Source organism: Desmodus rotundus, chromosome 13 (genome assembly GCF_022682495.2).
Source record: "Desmodus rotundus isolate HL8 chromosome 13, HLdesRot8A.1, whole genome shotgun sequence".
In the NCBI taxonomy this organism is placed as follows: Eukaryota; Metazoa; Chordata; class Mammalia; order Chiroptera; family Phyllostomidae; genus Desmodus; species Desmodus rotundus.
This window is the reverse complement of record NC_071399.1, coordinates 23246145-23258665: the sequence shown is the minus strand read 5'-3', so window position 1 is coordinate 23258665 and position 12521 is coordinate 23246145. Positions and strand designations below refer to the sequence as shown.

The window sequence follows — 12521 nt, the reverse complement described above, 5'->3', positions numbered from 1 at the left end:
TCATTTATATTATAATTTAATATCATGGAAATCTAGCAGGCAGAGGAAGTTTAAGGTGACATGAGTCAGAATATATTAAAACACAACAGTGCTTGGCACACAAAAGGTCTATTTAAGTATGTCCCATTATTCATTATTTTTGTTATTATTGTCATCATAATTATAATCATTATTATAGAGTACTAATTATCATTAAGAATATGAAGCCCTGGTCAGGTGACCCAGTTTGTTGGAACGCCCTCTCGGACATCATTAACAATATGAAATATACTAGGAAATTTACATGGAAAACTAAAGGAATAAAAGGTAGTTGACTGTGTTAGGAAAATAATCAGAAGTATTTGTTCCATGGCAACAATCAATTAAAATATCTCAACTTTAAGTATGTATAATGTATATGCCTTAAATTATTGTTTATTTTTAAATTACATGAATGCATATTTTTAAATTGCAGTTGAATGCATTTTTGTTTAATTTTGTAGCCATCTCAAACTTAGAAAAATGATACAAATAGAGCCCTAAAGATAATTTTTTTTCCTGAAACAGTTAACTGTAAGTTGTCATCAAAATATTTTGATAACTCTAAATATTTTAAAGTATAATTTTTACATAGAAAATGAATTCTCCTAAAACAGATACTTTAAATCCAGGAAATAATGACACATTATAATGACACATTAATTCCTAATCCTAATATTTCATTCAGAATTTCCCTTCAGCACAATATTGTAACTTTTATAGCAAAAGGATAAAGCTCGGAATCAACCATCACCTTTAGTTCTCTTGTCTCCTTAGTCTAGTTACTTACTTTTTTATTAGATTTCATGACCAAAACAGTTTCATTATTACCAGTCAATTTTTTGGTAAAATATCCCTCAATTTCGGTTTATGAAATGCTTCCTCATGATTAGACTGAGGTGATGCAACATTATCACAAGTGTTGCTGAGTTCATTTCACAGCATCCTAACAAAGGCACGTGATTTTGGTTTGTAATAGTACTGACAGAAATTACTTTGATTAGCTGATTAAAGGTATGTCTGCCAGTCTTCATTCTAAAATTACGTTTTTTCCTTAAAAAACGTAAAAATTATTTGTAGGGAGGTACTTTGGTTTTAAGTAAATATCCCATTTCTAACTTTCCAATTTATTCATTCATGTATTTACATAATTGTGGAATCATGTTTTCCTACAGTACTATATTAAATGGGTTATAATACATTACTATCCTTATTATCTATGACATTCAAATGGTCACATACTTGACTATAGGGAGCCCCTTCCAACTGGCTTTTGAGCCCCTGACAAATCTCCATAGTTCTTTGCACAGCACCTTGTATTCACACAAGTTGTTCAAGGCTCATTTGTACTTTCTCTGCCTTAGCCCTGTAATCTATCATTTCTCCACGGTGCCCCAGGTTGTTCTAGTGGAGAATAGTATTTTAAGATATTACCTGGGTGCTACACGTCCTCGTTGTTGTTAGATTTTTTCAAACATTACATTTGTTTAATAAAACTTTCACTTGAAAATATTCATACTTTTCTAGAAATACTATGTTACTTGTAAATATTTTAGATATGTCATTTGGAATAAATGGTAAAACTCAGAGTCAATTATTATTATATCTGACCAATTCTTTTTTTCTTTATTGTTATTGTTGACACTTACAAATGTCCCCATTCCCCCGAACCCCTTCCCACCTCTACTCTGTCCCCACCATGCCCCTCCCTCTGGCCATCACCACATTGTTGTCTGAGTCTATGGGTTATGCAAATATGTTTTTGGTGAATTCCTTCATCTTCTTTCATCCACTCCACCCCCTCCCCTCTGGCAGCTGTTAGTGATTAGATTTATAAAGCACAGAGACAACGGCCACACCAGCATCTTGAGAAATGGTCAGTCCCTTTGCTATCACCAGCAGTTTGCAATATCCCCACAAATTTGGGCTCCTATAATGGCACAAGTTTACTGATATTTCAGCCTCAGAGGGGAACAACTTTTTGGCACGTGAATTACTCCATGATTTCTGAGCTCCCAGGTCTGTCAGGTGTTTTGAGGTCTCACTGTGTTAATGTCATTTCCTCCTACACAGTTATTTACCTCATGTAGATGTTATTTTGTCAGTAGATTGGCCCCACCTGCTGCTATCTTTGGTGCATTCCAGTTCTGGAAGAGGAGAAGATGCTTTTCCTTTGTTTGTTTTCCTAGTTTTAACCTGTTATTTCATCACAGAATTGGAGGGGACTAAAACATCGTACTGATTCTTTTACCATTTTACTTTCATCATTTCTCTTATTCTTTTTTTTAATCCATACCTGAGGATATGTTTATTGACTTTAGAAAGAGAGGAAGTGGGGAAGAGAGAGAGAGAAAGGGAGAGAGAGATGTCTACCTGAAAGAGAAACATGGATCAGTTGCCTCCAGTACATGCCCTGGCCCAGGACTGCACCTGAAACCTGTGTCGCACCCAAAACCTGGGCATGTGCCCTGACCCAGAAGGCAACCTGCAACCTTTTGGTGTAGAGGACCCTGTTCAACCAACTGAGTCACCCCAGCAGGGCTTCTCCCTTATTCTTAAAACATAGTCCTCCCTAGGTAAGGATACATCTTATCTTGGTTCTTATTTTAATATCTTCTTCCTCTGTATGACAAGTATGCAAAGTTCCAACTTAAGGCACCTCCTTTCACTCTTTTCAACTTCCTTCTAAATCATCAGTTCATGGTTTTAATTCCCATCAATATGCTGATGGCTCACACACTTTAGATCCCTTGTCCTCGGAGATCCTGACCTATGTAACTGTGCACTTAATGCTAAAGAAGGACTCAGAGCCCCCAGTATAACAAATACTAACTGCCTCAATATTTCCCATCTTCTCCTTTTTCAAGAAGAAAATATTTGCCTCTTTCAATATCTGCTAAAAGCCGTGATGTCCAAAACTCTACAGATAATTCTGGCCATTTCCATTTCTCTCTGTCTTAATAAACTGCTGTAATTATTATGAGACTCATCTCCCAAATATTCCTATGTTGTTGTTCCCTCCGATGTATTATTCATTCATTTGAAGTTCATTTTTATTCTCCATCCTGCATAAATCAATTTAAAATGTGGTTTCTTACTTTGACCATCAAGTTCCAACTCTCACGTCATCATTATGTGGTCAGACTCTTTCCTACATACCCTGTATTAGTCACCTCCTGGACTTCCTTCCCTCACTCATTGTTCTGTTTCCTTATTGTACTCTACTGTCTTTCCCTTATGCCTTTTATATATTTCCTAACAGTCACAGCTGTTTCTTTTGTTTGGCATTTTTATCCCTCTCCCCCTGCAGTCTCCTTATTCCTGTCACTTGAACTCCTCAAGTTTCCTGCTATCGACTCATCACTCCCTTGCTTACCCTGAAAAATATTCAACAAGTTTTTTTTAGGATGTTATTTATTTATTTTTAGAGGGAAGGGAGTGAGAACGAGAGAAAGAGAGAAAACATCAATGTGTGGTTGCCTCTCGTACACCCCCACCTGGGGACCTGGCCTGCAACCCAGGCGTGTGCCCTGACTGGGAATCAAACCGGCAACACGTTGGTTCAGAGACTGGCACTCAGTCCCCTGAGCCACACCAGCCAGGGTTCAACAGGTTCTTTACATGACCACATTCATTCTTTCACTTCCAAGTCCCAACATAATTATTTCTTAGACCACTTTATTAGAAAGTTTCCTCTCCCAATCTATGCCCTATTTATCTCCTTCTTAAAAAGCTATCATAAGATATTTATATTTTGTTTATTCTATGGCCACTTTTTACTTTTCTGTCTCTAATGCACTAGTATAAGACAGGCAGGACTTACCTATCTTGTTAACTGTTCATGGGACAGACACACACTTTCCTGCATACAGTCAGTGTTTGGGACATATGTTTATAATGATAAATAAATTTAGCCTCAAGACTCTAGTAAACCCCAGAAAGTCATTATCAACAAACACTTTCTCTGTAGACTATAATATTGAATATGGAAATATTGGGCACATTTTCTGCAATAGCCAATACTCATTTTATTTAATAAGCTTTAAATTAGCATATATATATATATTTAATTAAAAAATCATCTTACCCAAATTATACTGCAGGTGCTTATACATCAAACACTACTACAAACATTTCCCCCCAAAGACACAGATTTGATCACAACAACACCTTACATTGCTTGAGGGTTCATAATGCATGTAGTTCCTGGGCAGTAACAATGATAGATGTCGTCGTATGTGAATCCCAGATTAATCCCAAGCAACTGTGCCATAACAACTGAAAACGCCTCTGAAGTTATCCTGTTTGGGTACTGAACACACAAAAAAATGTTGCCTAAGTTATTTCTTCACCCCTTTGATCTTTATACAAGTAATTTGTGGGCATACTACCTAAATGCAAATACAAGAGCAAGAAAATAGTATTCCAAAGCTCAGTATTTTCTTCTTTTTTGTTTATGTTTTATTATATATATGAGATACAGATTATATCAATTTATATTTCAATATATTAGTAAAAAATCTTATTTCCTATGTTTCCAACAGTGTTTAGTGTTTTAAGGAAAGAAAGTTTTTCTTATGTGACAAATTCCAAAGGTAGCCTATAGATTTCAAATATACCCTTCATTCATCTTCCCCTAATGTTAACATGTTACATTACCATAGAACAATTATCAAAAAGAAAAAATTAAATTGATACAATACTATTAATTAAAATTGAGACTATTTCAATTTTGCCAGTTTTTCCATTACTGTAACCTCAATATTTTGTTAGAAATATGGAAAACAAAAAAGTGGTAAATTTTGAAAACTGGTATTTTAAATCTAGATGGCATTGGCATTGAACAGATAAAATAATGTTATTTTATGTTTTTATTATATTACTGATTTAAATTCAAATAACTTTAAATTTTAAAACAATAAGCATTGTTTTAGTAACTGTATTTTTTTTCTAGTGAACTCTAGGAAAAATACACAAATTCTTAAGGACTGAATTGAAAATCAGTTTTGACTTCAGAAATACTTTTAGGAGTCTTCCCTCTTCTTGGATTTTTTATGTCTGTATGGTCAATTAATGCTCAACAAAGGGGGCAGGAGCATCAAATGGAGTAAAAATAGCCTTTTCAACAACTGGCGTTGGGAGATCTAGACAAGTACATGCAAAAAAACAAAACTCGACCACCAACTTACACCATACACCAAAATAAACTCAGGATGGATAAAAAATTTAAATGAAGTCACAACACCATAACAGTCCTAGAGGGAAACATAGGCAGGAAAATTCAGGTACTCCACGCAGCAATATTTTCATCAATATATCCTCTAGAGCAAAAGGTAGAAAGGAAAGAATAAACATATGGGACTTCATCAAATTAAAAACCTTCTGAATGGCTAAAGAAAACGTCAGCAAAGTGAAAAGGGAACCAACTGTATAGGAAAACATATTTGCCAACGATACTTCATACAAGGCTTTGATCTCCAAAATTTGTAAAGAGCTTGCATGACTCCACTCCAGGAAGACAAACAATGCAATTAAAAATCCACAAAGGACCTAAACAGACACTTCTCCAAGGAGGACATTCAGAGGGCCATATACATGTTAAAGGATGCTCAGCATCACTAACCATCAGAAAGACACAAATTAAAACCACAAGGACATATCACCTCACACCTACCAAAACAGCTGCCATTAATAAATCAACAAATAATAAGTGCTGGCAAGGATGTGGGGCAAAGGGAACCCTAGCGCACTGTTTGTGAGAGTGCAGACTGGTGCAGCCACTGTGGAAAACAGTATGGAATTTCCTCAAACAATTAAAAATGGAACTGTCTCTTGACCCAGTAATTCTATTATTGGGACTATACCCTAAGAACCCTGAAACACTGATTCACAGGAACCTGTGCACCCCAATGTTCATAGCAGCACAATTTATAATAGCCAAGTGATGGAAACAGCCTAAGTGCCCATCAGTAAATGAGTGGATCAAAAAACTACGGTACATTTACACAATGGAATACTATGCTCCAGAAAGAAAGAAAGCCAACTGGGGGGAAGACTGAATGTGGGAGGTGAGGGTGGGTGGGGCAGGGGAGAGTGGTCAGGATAAAATGGAGACAACTGTACTTCAACAACAAATAAATAACAAAATTAAGAAATAGTTTTAGGATAGTAAGTGAAATTAATTTTTTTCTGAAGGCAGAATACTATAACACCTTGAAAGTAACATTTCTTTTCTCTTAAAAAATAAAATTTTGGGGTGGGGTGGAGGGATGGGGAGAAAAGTCATACAACTGTAATTGAATAACAATAAAAATTTTAAAAAATAAAATAAATAAAATTTGAGAAGTAGTAATGTCAGGAAGATGTAAACCCCTGACAACCAATGAGATTTTCACTATCTGCATAGCTTCTGCTTTTCCATAATGTCATGTATTTGGAATCATAGGCTATTTGGTTAAATCACATGAAAACAAAACAAAAACAAGCAAAATCCCAACTCTAACAACAAAAGAGAAAAGAATAAGAGAAAAGGAAAAAGGAATATTAAAAGAAAAAAAGGATATGAGAAGATAAAAGAAAAGAAAAAGAATATCAGAGGAAAGAAGGAAGAGAAAAAATAAGAATAAGAAAGAGAAAGTCTTATTTTGTTTTGTTTTGTTTTGTTTTGGGGGAGGTTTTTTTACATTTTAATTGTTATTCAATTACAGTTTGTCTGCATTTTCTCCCCATCCCGCCACCCCACCCCAGCCATCCCACCTCCCTCCCCCATCTCTACACTCCCCCTGGATTTTGTCCATGTGTCCTTTATAGTAGTTCCTGTAAACCCCTCTCCCCACAATCCCCTCCCCACTCCCCTCTGGCTATTGTTACATTGTTCTTAATTTCAACATCTCCGATTGTATTTTGTTTGCTTTTTTCCTTTGTTGATTACTGCATATCTGTTCAATTGTTTGGATAAACACAGGCATATAAAAACTTATCACCTCAATAATATCTTAGAAAATATAATTTGTGCTTATCTTTCCCTTTGAGAATTTTAAGTAACAATTTTTAATTAACAATGGAAGTCTCCTTTATATATATATATATATACATATATATATATATATATTTACTGATTATGCTATTACTGTTGTCCCATTTCAGCCCCTTCACTCAACTCCATCCTGCATACCCCCTCCCTCCCACATTCCCCCCCTATAGTTCGTGTCCATGGGTCATACTTATAAGTTCTTTGGCTTCTACATTTCCTACACTATTCTTACCCTCCCCCTGTCTATTTTCCACCTATCACTTATGCTATTTATTCTCTGTACCTTTCCCCCTCTCTCCCCCTCCCAATCCCCTATTGATAACCCTCCATGTGATCTCCATTTCTGTGGTTCTGTTCCTGTTCTAGTTGTTGGCTTAGTTTCCTTTTGTTTTTGTTTTACGTGTGGTTGTTAATAACTGTGAGTCTGCTGTCATTTTTACTGTTCATATTTTTTATCTTCGTTTCCTTAGATAAGTCCCTTTAACATTTCATATAATAAGGGCTTGGTGATGATGAACTCCTTGAACTTGACCTTATCTGAGAAGCACTTTATCTTCCCTTCCATTCTAAATGATAGCTTTGCTGGATACAGTAATCTTGGATGTAGGCCCTTGCCTTTCATGACTTGCAATACTTCTCGCCAGTCCCTTCTTGCCTGTAAGTTCTCTTTGGAGAAATCAGCTGACAGTCTTATGGGAACCCCTTTGTAGGTAACTGTGTCCTTTTCTCTTGCTGCTTCTAAGATTCTCTCCTTCTGTGTAATCTTGGCTAATGTAATTATGATGTGCCTTGGTGTGTTCCTCCTTGGGTCCAGCTTCTTTGGGACTCTCTGAGCTTCCTGGACTTCCTGGAAGTCTATTTCCTTTGCCAGGCTGGGGAAGTGGTCCTTCATTATTTGTTCAAATAAGTTTTCAATTTTTTGTTCTTCCTCTTCTCCTTCTGGCACCCCTATAATTCGGATGTTGGAACATTTCAAGATGTCCTGGAGGTTCCTAAGCCTCTCCTCATTTTTCTGAACTCTTGTTTCTTCATTCTTTTCTGGTTGGATGTTTCTCTCTTCCTTCTGGTCCACACCATTGATCTGAGTCCCAGTTTCCTTCGCATCACTATTGGTTCCCTGTACATTTTCCTTTGTTTCTCTTGGCATAGACTTCATTTTTTCATCTAGTTTTTGAACAAATTCAACCAATTCTGTGAGCGTCTTAATAACCAGTGTTTTGAACTGTGCATCCATTAGGTTGGCTATCTCTTCCTCACTTAGTTGTATTTTTTCCGGAGCTTTGAAGTGTTCTGTCATTTGGGCCTTTTTTTTTTTTTTTTTTTTTTTGTCTTGGCGTGTCCATTACTTAAAGGGGAGGAGCCTTAGGTGTTTACCGGGGCGGGGTAATGCTGGTGGCTGAGCTGTGAGGCTGTATGCTGGGGGAGGGGCAGAGAGGGAGCAATGGTACCCGCTCCACTCTCCACCAGATTTCAATCACTCCCTCTGCTACCCACAATCAAATTGGGCCCCTCTGGTGCTGGTTCCTGAGTGGGTGGGCTTGTGCACACTCCAGACCCCTGTGGGTCTCTCCAGCGAACTCTCCTGTGAGACTGGGAGTCCCTCTTGCTGCTGCCCCAACCCCCACGGGCGTTTTCAATCAGAGGTTTGAGGCTTTATTTCCCTGTGCTGGAGCACTGGGTTAGGTGGTCCGCTTCGCTCCCCACCGTTCCTCCGGGATTTTCTGTGCACGAATGTGGGGCGTCAGGGTACTACCTGCCGCTCTGCCCGCCCAGTTCTCCACCACTCTGTGCCCGGCCCTCTCGGTTTATCTGTGCGTGAATGTGGGGCTGCAGGGGCTGCTAGTGGTCAGACTGCCTGCCCCGTTTGTCCCACACTCCGCTGGTCTCAGTCCCGCCACAGCCATGCGAGTCTTCTCCACCCCGGCTGCCCATCTCCACCCCTCCTACCAGTCTGGATGTATGTTTCTTTTTTATCTACTTGGTGTCGGATTTCCTTGCTGTTCGATTTTCTGTCAGTTCTGGTTGTGGGAGGAGGCACAGTGTGTCTACCTACGCCGCCATCTTGGTTCTAACAATGGAAGAGTTCATGTGGTAAGAGTATCCCAGAATAAAGCCTAATGTGGGAGTAGAAAAAAAAAAAAGAAAGAGAAAGAGAAAAACGGGAAAAAAACTAAAATAACAAAAAGAAAAAAAGAATAAGAAAAGGAGAGAGTTAAAATACTAAAGAAAAGAATATGGGAGAAATATGAAATAGCCAATATGAAAGAAAAAATAGCAAACATGGAAAAATTAATAAAGCTATGAACAAGAAAATAATGGGAAAAAACCAAAGTGGCACTTGTCTCAGCAGAGTTTAGTGCCTGCCTGCTGTGATCTCCCTTTCGATACTGCTCCAATGTTGTCTGAAGCTGATGCAAGACAATATCGGATGCTGTCCATATCTGGCCCACTGCAGGGCTACAAGTGATGCTACAAGTGATCCAGAGTTTGTGGCTGATTCCTCCTGGCTTGGCCACAGCCAGGATGGGCCAAGTTGCTCTACTAAGCTGGCTTTTTATCAGCACTGGGTCCAGGGGTGGGTAAACAAAAGTCCCAAGGCACCACAAGATCCATTTCTGCCTGTCTCTGCCTGACAGCTGGCTGTCAATCAGTCCCTGAAACAGCTGTTTCTGAACTGGCTTCTGGATGAATGTGGCAGGTGGGGCCCCTGAGTCTCCCAGGAAGGGGAGGTGCCATTCAGACTTCAGGGAAGATGGTGGGAGTCCTACTTGGTCCAGAGCCACACATCTGAGTCTATCCTGGATTATTTCTCTGAACTCTGCAGGGTGGAGCCCCTAGCGGGCATGTGGGTATGGCCTGCAGAACCCAGAGTTTGGGTCTGCCCAAAACCAGGAGGGTGTGTCTATCAGCTCTCCCATGATGGGAAAGTACCAGTCCAGTTCCCATGGAAGTGTAGGGAAAGCTGCAACCCAAAGCCAGTCTCTGACACCCTCTGAGCCTGCCTATGCTGCTGTCTCCACAGCAGGAGTTAAGAAGCAGGCTGGGGCAAATCAAATTCCAGAGGATGGAGTGAGTGAGATTTTAACAGGTAGGGTGAACAGGTATCCCAAAGGGTGGGATAATTGCTTTTCCCCAGGCTGATTCCCTGGGAGGGCCTTGCTTTTCTCAAGAAAAAATGGCTGCTGCAATATTGCATGATGACCCAGCACAGGGATCCCAGCAACCATTCCCCCACGTCTCTTCCCAATGCCCCCCACTTCACACTCTCCTCAGGCGATTCCAGTGTGCACCACCCTCCCTTTGCCAGAACCCAGGGTGCTTTGGACCTTTAAAAAAATGGCTTTGTCTTCAGCAGGTTCCCAGTATCTCTCCCAGTAGATAGAAACTCCACCGTCTTTCACCAATGTATGCTACATGGGCAGCTGATCCCAGCTTTGGCACTCCCAGCTGGGAAGCCCAGTCTGAGGTCCAGGAATCACTCCTCTCAGCAGGAAGCTTCTGCATAATGCTATTGCTCCACAACTTCAACTGCCACTTGTGGGAGCAGGGCCACCCTGTTTTGCCACCTCATCCCTCCTACTGGTCTCAAGGTGGTTTCCCTCCATCCTAGGTTAAAAGTCTACTTTGCAGATAGCCTTCACTTGGTAATTCAGGGTGACTGTTCCCCAATTCAGTTTTATTTCCAGTTTGTTTCTGGGAGGAAGTACGAAAAAGATCCTCCTATGCCAGGACCATCTTGCAACCCCTTTTATATGTTTTTTTTCTTCTATAACTTTATAATTTGAGTTGAAATTTGTTTCATGATATGCTTTTTAAAATTATTATTGTTGTTGTTCAAGTACAGTTTTCTGCCTTTTCCCCCCACCGCAGCCCAACACCCCAGCACTCTCCACCTCCCTCCCATTTCCAACACCCCCCCCCATTATTGTCCATGTGTCCTCCATAATTGCTCCTGCAAACCCTTCACCCTTTTCCCCTAAAATCCCTCCCCTCTGCCCTCTGGTCACTGATTCTTGAATTGTTTAAGCCACCTAGAGCTGGCAGTAAATTCAACATTGTGGTTGGGTCCAGTTTTGTTCAGTATCACAAACAAACGTGTTGCTTTGCCCATCATCACTGTGATGCAGGGAGATACACTCCTCTGTCTGGTCTTCATTGCAGGTCATTAGAATCTTCTCCATGTATAATATAGGCCCTTCTGGAATTTGTTACTTTTGTTCCATTCAATGAAGAGGTCCTTCAACAGTCCTTCCGTCATTTGTTCTTGATCTTTAAGACTGTGGCTATCTATAGCTCTGGAGTTCCAGCTGGTTATGAGCCCAGTCCCGCTGTCACCCCACCCCTTCTTTCCTTTCAACATGGCAGATGCTGCTCTGTCTTTCCCCAAGGACTTCCTGGCAGGTGGATTGGCCATGGCCATCACCAAGACAGTGGTAGTGTCGATCAAGTGGGTCAAGCTGCTGCTGCACGTGTAGCATGCCAGCAAGCAAATCACCTTAGATACAAGCATTACAGACTATGTGGTTTGTACCCCCAAGGAGAAGGGAATCCTGTCCTTCTGGTATGGTAACCTGGCCAATGTCATCAGCTACATCCCCTCCCAGACTCTCAACTTTGCCTTTAAAGATAAATACAAGCAGATCTTCCTGGGTGCTGTGCATGAGAGAACACAGTTTTGGTGCTTCTTTGCAGGGAATCTGGCATCAGGTGGTGCCACTGGGGCCACCTCACTCTCTTTTATATACACTCTGGATTTTTCCCATACTTGTCTAGCCACTGATATGGGTAAAGCTGCAGCTGAAAGGGAATTCAAAGACCTCAATGACTGCTTCATTGAGATCTACAGATCTGGTTGGATTAGAGGTCCGTACCAAGGCTTTAATGTGTCTGTGCAGGGTATTATCATCTACCGAGCTGCCTACTTCAATATCTGAGACATGCAAAGGGAATGCTTCCAGATCCCAAGAATGCTCACATCTTCATCACCTGGGTTGGCTTCCTATCCATTTGACACTGTTTGTGAGTGCGTGCTGATGCAGTCAGGGCGCAAAGGAACTGATATCATGTACACAGGCTCGCTCGACTGCTGGAATATTGCTGGTGATCAAGTAGGCAAAGCCTTTTCAAGGGTGCATGGTCCCATGTTGTCAGAGGGATGGGTGGTGCTTTTGTGCTTGTCTTGTATGATGGAGTCAAGAAGTTCACATAAATTATTTCCTAGTCTTCCCTCCCCTCGACCTCCAACGTGAACAGGCATGTTGCATTATGTACCATATCTTGAGCATTCTGGACAGACTGTTGGCCATCTATTTATCAATGGCAGCTATTTACTGCTTGAAAATAAGAAGCAATAATATTCATCTGACCACTTTTCTTTTAAAGCCATTTCCATGATAATGATGGGACTCAATTAAATTTTTTATTTCAGTCACTCTTGATAAACAACTAATTTGAAGAAATAATAATATCT

At 40.1% G+C, this 12521-nt stretch overlaps 1 pseudogene; it reads left to right on the top strand.

The window, feature by feature from the left end:
* Window positions 1-11409: 11409 nt before the first annotated feature.
* On the top strand, window positions 11410-12260 carry LOC128779841 (ADP/ATP translocase 2 pseudogene; annotated as a pseudogene).
* Window positions 12261-12521: the final 261 nt, after the last annotated feature.